The following is a 12,807-nucleotide window of genomic DNA, read 5'->3' as shown; positions in this document are numbered from 1 at the left end:
GTACATGTGGGTGCTGGCGACGTAAGCAAAATGCGAACTGAGGATCTGGGGAGGGAGTATGAAAAGCTGGGAATGGAATTAAAAAGTAGAACCGACAAGGTGGTTATCTCTGGGCTACTGCCTGAACCGAGTGCAGACGGGCGTAGGGTTGACAGGATTAAGGAAGTGAATGGGTGGCTCAGGGATTGGTGTGGGAGGAATGGATTTGAATTTATGGGGCATTGGCACCAGTATTGGGGTAGGTGGGACCTGTTCGGGCGGGATGGGGTTGGTCTGAACCGTGCTGGGACCAGAGTGCTGGCGAATCGAGTAAAGAGGACTGTAGACAGGGCTTTAAACTAATTAGGGGGGGGGAGGGTGCGAGGGTAGGTGACGTTACGAGGTCTAAAGTTAAGGATAGGGTACAGGTAAGGGAAGAGGCCGAGGATGTCCCAATAATAGAGGGAGTAGGGGGCGTGAGTATGGTTGATGGCGTTCCGGCAAATAAGGTCCAGGTGAAGGCTGGGATGAAGGCGCTTTATCTGAATGCACAAAGCATCCGGAATAAAGTGGATGAGCTGGTGGCGCAGATCAACACAAATGGATACGATCTGGTGGCCATTACAGAGACGTGGCTGCAAGGTGACAGGGACTGGGAGCTGAATGTACAGGGCTATCAAGTGTTTAGGAAGGATAGGCAGGAGGGAAAAGGGGGTGGCGTAGCTCTGCTGATTAAGGATAGCATCAAGGTGGTAGCAAGGGATGATATTGGAGCGAAGGAGCAGAACGTGGAATCGTTGTGGGTGGAGATTAGGAACAGCAAAGGGAGGAAGACGCTGGTGGGTGTCGTCTATAGGCCCCCGAATAATGATCTGGAGGTGGGGCGGGCTGTTAACGCGCAAATAAGTGCGGCGTGCAGGAATGGGACGGCCATAGTTATGGGGGATTTCAATTTGCATATTGATTGGTCGACCCATGTTGGACGCGGTGGGCTCAAGGAAGAGTTCTTGGAATGCTGCCGGGATAGTTTCCTGGAACAGTGTGTGTTGGAGCCGACGAGGGAGCGAGCTATCTTGGATCTGGTGCTATGTAATGAGGCGGGTAGAATAAGGGACCTTGCGGTGAAGGATCCTCTTGGGGAGAGTGATCATTGTATGGTGGAGTTTCTGGTGCAGATGGAGGAGGAGAAAGTGGGTTCCCGGACATGCGTACTTTGTTTGAATAGAAGGGAGTACGGTAGGATGAGAGAAGAATTGGCGAATGTTGACTGGGGGAGCGCGTTGGAGGGAGGGTCTGCTGAGGAGCAGTGGAGGATCTTTAAGGAGATCTTTCTTGGTGCTCAGCGGAAATTTATTCCGATGGTCAAAAAGGACCGTAGGAGGAGAGGTAATAAGCCGTGGATAACGAAGGAGGTGAAGGAAAGTGTTAAATTAAAAGCGGAGGAATTTAGAGTAACTAAGAGTCGTGGGCGAGAAGAGGATTGGGAGAGGTTTAAATGTCAACAAAGATTGACAAAGAAGTTGATAAAGAAGGGTAGGAGAAACTATGAAGCTGGGCTAGCGCTTAATATAAAAAAGGATAGCAAGAGTTTTTATAAATATATAAAAAGGAAGAGGCTGGCTAGGGTGAACGTTGGTCCTTTAGAGGATGAGAAAGGGGACCTAGTGGTAGGGGATGGGGATATGGCTAAGGTATTGAATAACTTTTTTGTTTCTGTCTTCACGGAGGAGGACGTGAATAATTTGCCGGGTGTTAGCGATGGAAAGGTGGTAGGACTGGAGGGTCTTAATGACATTACTGTTACTAGAGAGGCAGTGCTCGACAGACTGGAGGGGCTGATTGTGGACAAGTCCCCAGGACCGGATGGAATGCATCCGAGGGTTCTGAAAGAAATGGCGGAGGTGATAGTGGATGCCTTGGTGGTTATTTTCCAGACGTCGCTGGATTCCGGGGAAGTGCCGGAAGATTGGAAAGCGGCTAATGTTACGCCGTTGTTTAAGAAGGGTGCCAGGCAAAAGGCAAGGAATTATAGGCCTGTTAGTTTAACGTCTGTGGTAGGTAAAATGTTAGAATCCATCATTAAGGAGGAAATTGCGAGGCATCTTGAAGGGAATTGCTTGATAGAGCAGACGCAGCACGGTTTCATTAAAGGGAAGTCGTGTCTGACAAATTTACTGGAGTTCTATGAGGATGTGTCTAGGGCAGTGGATAGAGGAGAGCCGGTGGATGTGGTCTTTCTGGATTTTCAGAAGGCGTTTGACAAGGTACCTCACAAGAGGTTATTGCAGAAGGTCAGGGGACATGGAGTTGGGGGTAGGGTGTTAGCGTGGATAGAGGATTGGTTGTCAAATAGGAGGCAGAGAGTGGGGGTCAACGGGTGCTATTCGGATTGGCGGATGGTGACTAGTGGAGTGCCCCAGGGGTCGGTGCTGGGGCCTCAGCTTTTTACCATTTATATAGATGATCTGGAGGAGGGAACCGAGTGTAGGGTGTCGAAATTTGCTGATGACACCAAGATTGGGGGAACGGCAAATTGTGCGGAGGGTGTGGAGAGTCTGCAGAAGGATCTAGATAGGCTGGGTGAATGGGCCAGGAAATGGCAAATGGAATTTAATGTTGGCAAGTGTGAGGTGGTCCACTTTGGTAGGAAGAATGGTAGGAAGGACTATTAGTTACGTGGCGAAAAACTGCAGCAGGCGATGGTGCAGAGGGACCTCGGGGTCCTTGTGCATGAGTCGCAAAAACCCAGCTTGCAGGTGCAGCAGGTGGTCAGGAAGGCGAATGGGATGCTGGCCTTCATAGCGAGGGGGATTGAATATAAAAGTAGGGAGGTCTTGCTGCAGCTGTATAGGGCATTGGTGAGGCCGCAGCTGGAGTACTGTGTGCAGTTTTGGGCGCCGCACCTGCGCAAAGATATTTTGGCCTTGGAGGGAGTGCAGAGGAGGTTTACTAGGCTGATACCGGAGTTGAGGGGGTTGAGCTATGAGGAGAGGCTGAATAAACTAGGCTTGTACTCGTTAGAGTTTAGAAGAATGAGGGGAGATCTCATTGAGACGTATAAGATGATGAATGGGATGGATAGGATAGAGGTGGAAAGACTCTTCCCGCTCAAAAAAGACAGTAGGACTAGGGGGCACAGCCTCAAGATAAAGGGGAGGCGGTTTAGAACGGAGTTGAGGAGGAACTTCTTCACTCAAAGGGTGGTGAATCTCTGGAATTCTCTGCCCGTTGAAGTGGTGGAGGCTGCCTCGCTAAATATTTTTAAGAAGCAGGTTGATGGGTTCTTGATAAGAGAGGGGATTAAGGGTTATGGGGAGAGGGCGGGAAAGTGGAACTGAGCCACGACAGATCAGCCATGATCTTATTGAATGGCGGGGCAGGCTCGAAGGGCTAGATGGCCTACTCCTGCTCCTATTTCTTATGTTCTTATGACTTTAGAAATGATAAGGTGAACATCTTTAAAATGTTTTTACTTGATAAGGTGCTATAAAAATGCAATTAATTTGTTTTACAAATCTCATCACCAGCTTAATCAAGGCCAGTCAGTGCAGTTTGCAGTGCTCAAAGCTACTGTATAATTAAGTATCAATGAGTCTACTTGCAGCAAATTGATATAGCACAGTGTCCACTTCCCTGCCCCTGACCTGATGTATTCCAAAGTTGGAACAAATTTCCTGTGAACTGAAGCTGCCAATGATATGTGGCAGGCCTATGACTTGAATCCACCATGTCTGGAATGCAAAGTGAGACAATTTACTATTAAACTGCTAAACTCCCTAATCTAAAACATTTATTAATTTTTTGTATGATGGTTTAACCTTCATCTATGCTTGTCGGGATGGAGTCAATTTTTAAAATTCATTCATGGGATGTGAATGTCACTGGATAGGCCAGCATTTGTTGCCCATCCCTAATTACCTTTGAGAAGGGGATGGTGAGCTGCATTCTTGAACTGCTGCAGTCCATGTGAGGTAGATACACCCACAGTACTGCTAGGGAGAGAGTTCTAGGATTTTCATTCTGTGACAGTGAAGGAACTGTGATATTTTCCAAGTCAAGATGGTGTGTATTACTCGGAGGGGAATTTTCAGATGGTGGTGTTCTCTTGTGTCTGCCACCGTTGCCCTTCTAGATGATCATGGTTATGAGTTTGGAAGGTGCTGTCTCAGGAGCCTTGGTGAGTCCCTGCAGTGCATTTTGTAAATGGCACGTGGTGCTGCCACTGTGCATTGGTGGTGAAGGGAATGAATGTTTGTAAATGGGGTACTAATCAAATGGGCTGTTTTGCCCAGATGGTGTCAAACTTCTTGTGTGTTGTTGAAGCTGCATACATGCAGACTAGTGGAAAGTATTTCATTACAAGCATGACTTATGCCTTGTAGGTGATGGTCGGGCATTGACAAGTTAGGAAGTGAGTGCCATAATACCAGTGTCTTGTGCTTAAACAAAGGAGACTAAAAAGGGATGAGGGAGGAGTTGGCTAAGGTAGACTGGGAGCAAAAACTTTGTGGAACAATTGAGGAACAGTGGAGGACTTTCAAAGCGATCTTTCACAGTGCTCAGCAAAAGTATATACCAGTAATAAGGAAGAACTGTAGAAAAAGAGATAATCAGCCATGGATATCTCAGGAAATAAAGGAGCGTATCAAATTGAAAGAAAATGATACAAAGTGGCAAAGATTAGTGGGAACCTAGAGGATTGGGAAATCTTTAAAGGTCAGCAGAAAGCCATGAAAAAAGCTATAAAGAAAAGTAAGATAGATTATGAGAGTAAACTAGCTCAAAATATAAAAATAGATAGCAAAAGTTTCTACAAATATATGAAATGAAAACGAGTGGCTAAAGTAAACATTGGTCCTTTAGAGGATGAGAAGGGAGATGTAATAACTGGAAATGAGAAAATGGCTGAGGCATTGAACAGGTATTTTGTGGGTCTTCACAGTGGAGGACACAAATAAAATGCCAAAAATTGACGACAGGAAGAGTATGGCAGGTGAAAACCTAGAAACTGTCATTATCACAAAAGAGTTAGTGTTGGGCAAGTTAATGGGGAGGGCTAAAGGTAGACAAGTCTCCTGGTCCTGATGGGATGCATCCCAGGTACTAAAAGAGATGGTGGGAGAAATAACAAATGCACTAGTGGTAATTTACCAAAATGTGCTGGACTCCTGTGTGGTTCTCGCAGATTGGAAAACAGCAAATGTGACACCACTGTTTAAAAAAAGATGTAGACAAAAGGCAGTTAACTATAGGCCGGTTAGCTTAATTTCTGTAGTCGAGAAAATGCTTGAATCTTTCATCAAGGAAGAAATACTGAGACATCTGGATGTAAATTGTCCCATTGGTAAGACGCAGCGTGGGTTCATGAAGGGAAGATCATGTTTACCTAATTTGGTGGAATTCTTTGAGAACATTACATGTGCAGTGGACAGTGAGGAATCTGTGGATGTGGTGTATCTGGATTTCCAAAAGGCATTTGACAAGGTGCTGCACCAAAGACTACTATTTAAGGTAAAGGTGCTATGAGTAATGTATTAGCATGGATCGAGGATTGGTTAATTAACAGAAAGCAAAGAGTGGTGGTAAATGGGTGTTTTTCTGGTTGGCAATCAATGACTCATGGTGTGCCTCAGGGATCCATGTTGGGACCACAATTCTAAGGATTTACGTTGATGATTTGGAGTTGAGGACCAAGTGTAGTGTGTCAAAATTCGCAGATGACACTGAGATGCGGGGCAGTGCAAAGTGTGCAGAGGACGCTGAATGTTTGCAAAGCTATGTAGATAGTCTAAGTGAGTGGGCGAGGGTCTGGCAGATGGAGTACAATGTTGGTAAATGTGAGATCATCCAACTTGGTAGGAATAACAGCAAAATGGACTATTATTTAAATGATAAAAAATTGCAGCATGCTGCTGTGCAGAGGGACCTGGGTCTCCTTGTGCAGGAATCTCAAGGAGTTGGTTTGTGTAAGAAGGCAAATGGAATTTTGTCTTTCATTGCTAGAGGGATGGAGTTTAAAAATAGCAGGATTATGTTGCAGCTGTATAAGGTGATGTTGAGGCACACCTGGAGTACTGTGTACAATTTTGGTCTCCTTACTTGAGAAAGGATATATACTGGCACTGGAGGGGGTGCAGAGGATATTCACATATAAGATTATGAAGGGAATAAATAAGATAGAAGAAGGGAAGTTGTTTCTACTGGCGAGTGAAACTAAAAGTAGGGGGTATAGCATCAAAAGAAAGGGAAGCAAATTTAGGACTGAGTTGAGGAGGAACTTCCTCACACAAAGGGTTGTGAATCTGTGGAATTTCCTGCCCAGTGAAGCAGTTGAGGCTATCTCATTGAATGTTTTTAAGGCAAGAATAGATAAATTCTTGAACAGTAAAAGAATTAAGGATTGTGGTGAATGGGCGAGTAAGTGGAGCTGAGTCCACAAAAAAATCAGCCATGATCTTATGGAGCAGGCTCAAGGAGCCAGATGGCCTACTCCTGCTCCTAGTTCTTCTGTTCTTGTGTTCTTATGAGTGAAATACTCGCCTCAGGATTCCAAACTTTTGACTTGCCCTTGTAGTCACAGTGTTTGTGTGGCTGGTTCAGTTCAGTTTCTGGGCCAATGATAAAACCCAGGATGTTGATAGTGTGAGATTTACCAATGGTTATACCATTGCACGTCAAGGGATGACGGTTAGATTCTCTGTTGTGGAGATGTCATTGCCTGGCACTTGTATGGCAAAAATGTTACTTGCCACCTGTCAGCCCATGCCTGAACATTGTCCAGGTTTTATTGCATTTGGACACGAATTGCTTCAGTATTCGAGTTCTCGCGAATGGTGCTGAACATTGTGCAAATGGTGAATAATATTTTGAGAAGTCACTTGGGTGAACCGCAGCATAATTGCTATTTGGTGTAAACAACACTGGTGCTCATTGTGCCAGCTACACTTGGAAGTGAAAGTCAATTTCTGAAATGTGGATGAGAACAAATGATGGACATGCAAGGATTGGAATATTTAAAATAATATTAACTGAGACTGACCATATTAAATTGGAGGCTTAGGGATTAGTTATTGGTATGTCTTTCATACTGTATTTCATACTGTACATTTAAAACCATGTTAAAGTCATACCAAAAATGTGATGCCGCAGAGCTTTTATTTTAAACAATTCATTTATTTTACACTTTCTCTGTCTCTTGTTGGGTAAGTGCTCATTGTGTTGCTTCATTTAAAGTCTGTTAGTGCAGCAGATTTGATCCTCCTCCTCACTGACATTTCCTATTGAGTGCACCACTCTTCTAACAGCTGTTGTATAATGGGACTGTCAGGGATTTGTCGTTGGCCTTTTAAAATCAAATCTATATTATTTGAAAGAGGCTTTTTACTTCTCGCTTATGGGCAATGACTCATCAGAAAGCATCAGGTGCTTGCCGTCTTTCATATATTGTTTTAATCTCTTTTTATTTATTACATGAGTGTTACATACAAAATACTTATCCCAGTTGTGATGGAGATAATTTTTTGTTTGAATAAAGAAATCTCTTTCATTTCTGCAACGTTCAATCACTGAGAAAATTGAGGGAATTAAAAACGAAAGTATTCACTTGGGAAAGATCAATTTCCTAACAATGCTGTCAGATTGATCCATTTCAGCATGATTATGAAACTCTTCATTATTTATGTCCTGTTTCAATGAAGTTGTTGCTGTTACCATCCACCGCAGTCTCACCATGCCAATCCCTTTCCCCTGCCTATCCCTCCATGCCTCTCACTACCCTCTGGGGCTTGAACATTAGGGAAAGAGCTAAAACCTCTTCCTCTGTTTACCTTTTATTTTGCTTCTTTTGTTTTGGGTGGAATGTTTTCAAACTAAGGCAGCCAGTAACAGAAGTGTGGCCTGAAAAAGGCAGGCATAACAGGACCAAAGTAGAGTCAAAAGTGGAGCAAAAACCAAGGACAGGAACCAAGATCAAAGCAGCGGAAGAGGGAAATGTTTCCCAAAGGCTATATGACGTATATGCAGAAGTAGACCACTCGGCCCATTAAGTTTGCTCTGTCATTCAGTGAGATCATATCTTATGAGATATAATCCTTAACTCCATTTTCCTGCCTTGTCCTCATAACACTTGATTCCATTACTGATTAAAAATCTGCCTATCTCAATCTTGAACATACTTGACAACCCAGCCTGTACAGTTCTCCACGGTAAAAAATTCCACAGGTTCTGTCACCTCTGATAGAAGAAATCCTTCCTCATCTCTGTCTTAAATGGGTGACCCCTGACTCTGAGATTATGCCCACTGATCCTAGACTCTCCCACAGGAGGAAATATCCTCTCAGCATCTGCCCTGTCAAGAGCTCTAAGAAGCTTTTATGTCTCAGGAAGGTTACCTCTCATTCCTCTAAATTCCAATGAATACAGGCCCAATCTACTAAACCTCCCCTCAAAAGAAAATCTCCCCATACCTGGGATCAGTCTGGTGAAGCTTTTCTGGATTGCTCCCAATGCCATTACATTTTTCCTTATGCAAGGGGACCAAAACAATTCACAATATTCCAGATGTTGCATTTGCTTTCCCAATTACCTGCATTTGTTTACATTGCATTTGCTTCCCAATTACCTGCTGAACTTGCATGCTAGCTTTTTGTGATTTGTCTGCAAGGACCCCCAGATCCCTCTGTGCTGCAGCTTTCTGCAATCTTTCTCCATTTAAATAATAGTCAGCTCCTTCATTCTTCCTAACAAAGTGCACAATTTAACATTTTGCTGCATTACATTCTGTCAAGTTTTTTGCTCACTACCTAACCTGTCGCTATCCCTATGTATGGCTGTCAATTTAGCAGAGAGATTTTATTAAAGAAGAGGCACAGTAAGTTGTCAGGTGAAATACTGCCAACTACTGTTGGTGTTACAAGCAAGTGTGTTTGCGTATGTGTGTGCATGTTTCTCTTCATGCATTATTCTCAGAAAGCATCCTGTTTTGGTTTTCCTTTTGTTTCTAATGGGAATTGGTTCATTGCTTAGGTTGGTGACAAAAAGAAGTAATCGAGTTTGGTAATGTTTAGTGATAGATGAGGGAAGGTATAATTGTAATTCCTCCTTCTTGTCTTTGTGTTGTCAGGTGTCATCAGGTGGTGCTTGGCTTACTGCTGGATCCTGCTGCATTGTCTTTACTTGTGTGTTTTGTATAAGTCTTTATTGATCTGGATTTGATGAATTGGTGCCTGTGTATGTTTGATCTTGCCATTTTTCTTAGTGTTGATAAGAGCAAAGCCAACCCCTGGTTTCCCTCTGAATTATCTTTAATGCCTCTTCTCTGCCTCCTCCATTCTCATCTCCAAATACATTTGTGGAGCTGATGGGCTTCTTTTCACCAAGATTGAGACAATCCATCTCCTTCCTCTCTCCACTTTGCAACTTCAGAAAGCCCCTTGGTATTGCTTAAAGTTAACACCCCCACTCAACCCCAACATTGCGGGTTCTCTCTGCCGTAGTTAGGAAATTGTGTGTCACTTAATTCAGTCTCCCCATGCCCTTCCCAGAGCATCTCCATGTTAAAGGAAAGCAGACTTGAATTGACTTAAATTTATATTGCTCCTTTCACTACTCAACACAGACTGGGCCTCAATATAATGGCTGCCTCAATATGCCACTAAAGTGATTTTGTTCAAGTTTCTGGAGCAGGGCTTGAATGCACATTCTTCTGGTTCAGAGAGGAGAGTACAACCACTAAACCATTGTTTACATCTCTAATTCTCTTGACCCAGTTCCCTATTGTGCACTTTTTATTGCATTTAGAATTAGAAGAAGCAGGAAAACCTTTGCAGAAGCCATTATAACAAGTAATGACATCTCAGATCCATGCCTGGTGCATTTTTTCTACAATGCAATTTCTCTGCTTCAATCATTTATTTCTTTGCTTTCCTTTCTGTACTAAGAAAAGAAAGCTTGGGAAATGTTAGGCAGGATTGTCCAATCTCACCAGACCAGGTATTAGACTTGGAGGTAAGTGAGCACTTTGGTGATAGTGACCACAATTCGGTTACATTTACCTTAGCAATGGAAAGGGATAGGTATATACCGAAGGGCAAAAGTTATAGCTGAGAGAAAGGAAATTATGAGGCGATTAGGTGAGATTTAGGATACATAGGGTGGAGTAGGAAACTGCAGGGGATGGTCGCAATTGAAATGTTAGCTTGTTCAAGGAGCAGCTACTGCATGTCCTTGATAAATATGTACCTGTCAGGCAGGGAAGAAGTGGTTGAGCGAGGGAACCGTGGTTTACTGAGGAAGTTGAATCTCTTGTGAAGAGGAAGACAGAGACTTATGTAAAGATAAGACATGAAGGCTCAGTTAGGGCACTGGAGAGTTACAAGTTAGCCAGGAAGGACCTAAAGAGAGAGTTAAGAAGAGCCAGAAGAGGACATGAGAAGTCTTTGGCGGGTAGGATCAAGGAAAACCCTCAAGCTTTCTATAGGTATGTCAGATATAAAAGAATGATTAGGGCAAGATTAGGGCCAGTCAAGGACAGTAGTGGGAAGTTGTGCGTGGAGTCTGAAGAGAGAGGAGAGGCACTAAATGAATATTTTTCGTCACAGGAAAAAGTCAATGTAGTCGAGGAGAATACTGAGATACAGGCTTTTGGACTAGACGGGATTGAGGTTCATAAGGAGGAGGTGTTAGCAATTCTAGAAAGTGTGAAAACAGATAAGTCCCCTGGGCCGGATGGGATTTATCCTCGGATTCTCTGGGAGGCTAGCGAGGAGATTGCAGAGCCTTTGGCTTTGATCCTTATGTCATCATTGTCTACAGGTATAGTACCAGAAGACTGGAGGATAGCAAATGTTGTCCCCTTGTTCAAGAAGGGGAGTAGAGACCATCCTGGAAATTATAGACTGGTGAGCCTTACTTCTGCGGTGGGCAAAGTTTTGGAAAGGATTATAAGAGATAGGATTTATAATCATCTAGAGAGAAATAATTTGTTTAGGGATAGTCAACGCGGTTTTGTGAAGGGTAGGTCATGTCTCACAAATCTTATTGAGTTCTTTGAGAAGGTGACCAAAGAGGTGGATGAGGGTAAAGCAGTTGATGTGGTGTATATGGATTTCAGTAAAGCATTTGATAAGGTTCCCCATGGTAAGATACTGCAGAAAATACGGATGCATGCGATTGAGGATGATTTAGCGGTTTGGATCAGGAATTGGCTAGCTGAAAGAAGACAGAGGGTGGTGGTTGATGGGAAATGTTCAACCTGGAGTTCAGTTACTCATGGTGTACCACAGGGATCTGTTTTGGGGCCACTGCTGTTTGTCATTTTTTATAAATGACCTAGATGAGGGTATAGAAGGATGGGTTAGTAAATTTGTGGATGAAACTAAAGTCGGAGGAGTTGTGGACAGTGTGGATGGATGTTGCATTTTGCAGAGGGACATAGATAAGCTGCAGAGCTGGGCTGAGAGGTGGCAAATGGAGTTTAATGTAGAAAAGTGTGAGGTGATTCACTTTGGAAGGAGTAACAGGATTGGGCTAATGGAAAGATTCTTGGTAGTGTGGATGAGCAGAGAGATCTCGATGTCCATGTGCATAGATCCCTGAAAGTTGGCACCAGGTTGATAGGGTTGTTAAGAAGGTGTATGGTGTGTTAGCTTTTATTGGTAGAGGGATTGAGTTTCAGAGCCATGAGATCATGTTGCAGCTGTACAAAACTCTGGCGCAGCCACACTTGGAGTATTGCATACAGTTCTGGTCACCGCATTATAGGAAAGATGTGGCAGCATTGGAAAGGGTGCAGAGGAGTTTACCAGGATGTTGCCTGGTATGGTGGGAAGGTCTTATGAGGAAAGGCTGAGGGCCTTGAGGTTGTTTTTGTTAGAGAGAAGAAGGTTAAGAGGTGACTTAATTGAGGCATTCAAGATGATCAGAGGGTTAGATAGGGTAGACAGTGAGAGCCTTTTTCCTTGGATGGTGATGGCTAACACGAGGGGACATCGCTTTAAATTGCGGAGTGATAAATATAGGACGGATGTCAGAGGTATGTTCTTTACTCAGAGAGGAGTAAGGGCATGGAATGCCCTGCCTGCAGCAGTTGTGGACTCGCCAACTTTAAAGGCACTCAAATGGTCATTGGATAGACATATGGATAATATTGGAATAGTTTAAGTTAGAGAGTCATTAGATTGGTTCTGCTGGTCGGTGCAACATCGAGGGCTGAAGGGCCTGTACTGCGCTGTAATATTCTATGTTCTAATCTCATTTGCCCCAACTGCTGCCAATGTGAATGGAGAATTTGGCATTCAGCCAAAACTCCATTCACTGCAGCAGCACCACAAAATTCCAGCCATGGGTGACATTATGTTCAGGTCGGAGGGGGGTGTTCGTCGGGCTGGAGGAGACAGACTGGTTAAGGCTATGGAATGATTTGAAAACAAAATTTAGTTCCTTAAAATGAAGATGTTGTAGGATCAGGAGTCATTGTAGGTCAGTGAGCACTGGGGGGATTGGTGAATGGGACTTGGTGAGAAGTTAGGAAATGAGAAGTACGATTTTGGATGAGCTTAAGTTTACCTATTGTAAAAGCCAATTAAGAGTATTGAAACAACCAAACCTAGAGGTAGCAAAGGCATGGAGATTCAACAGCAGATGAGCCAGGGATGGAGGTGGGCAATGCTAGTGGAGGTGGAAGTAGATGGCCTCAATGATAGTGTGAATGTGTGGTCAAGTTTTCAAGTGTGGTCTAGACCTAGGGTGTTTTCTTTTATTTTGAAAAGGGGTTGTTGATGATACATTAGAAGGTCCGGGAACAGTATTCCAACAGTATTCCTAATTTTC

Source organism: Carcharhinus amblyrhynchos, chromosome 2 (genome assembly GCF_965287045.1).
Source record: "Carcharhinus amblyrhynchos chromosome 2, sCarAmb.v2.hapA, whole genome shotgun sequence".
NCBI lineage: Eukaryota > Metazoa > Chordata > Chondrichthyes > Carcharhiniformes > Carcharhinidae > Carcharhinus > Carcharhinus amblyrhynchos.
The sequence above is the reverse complement of the archived record's forward strand: the minus strand, read 5'-3'. Positions refer to the sequence as shown.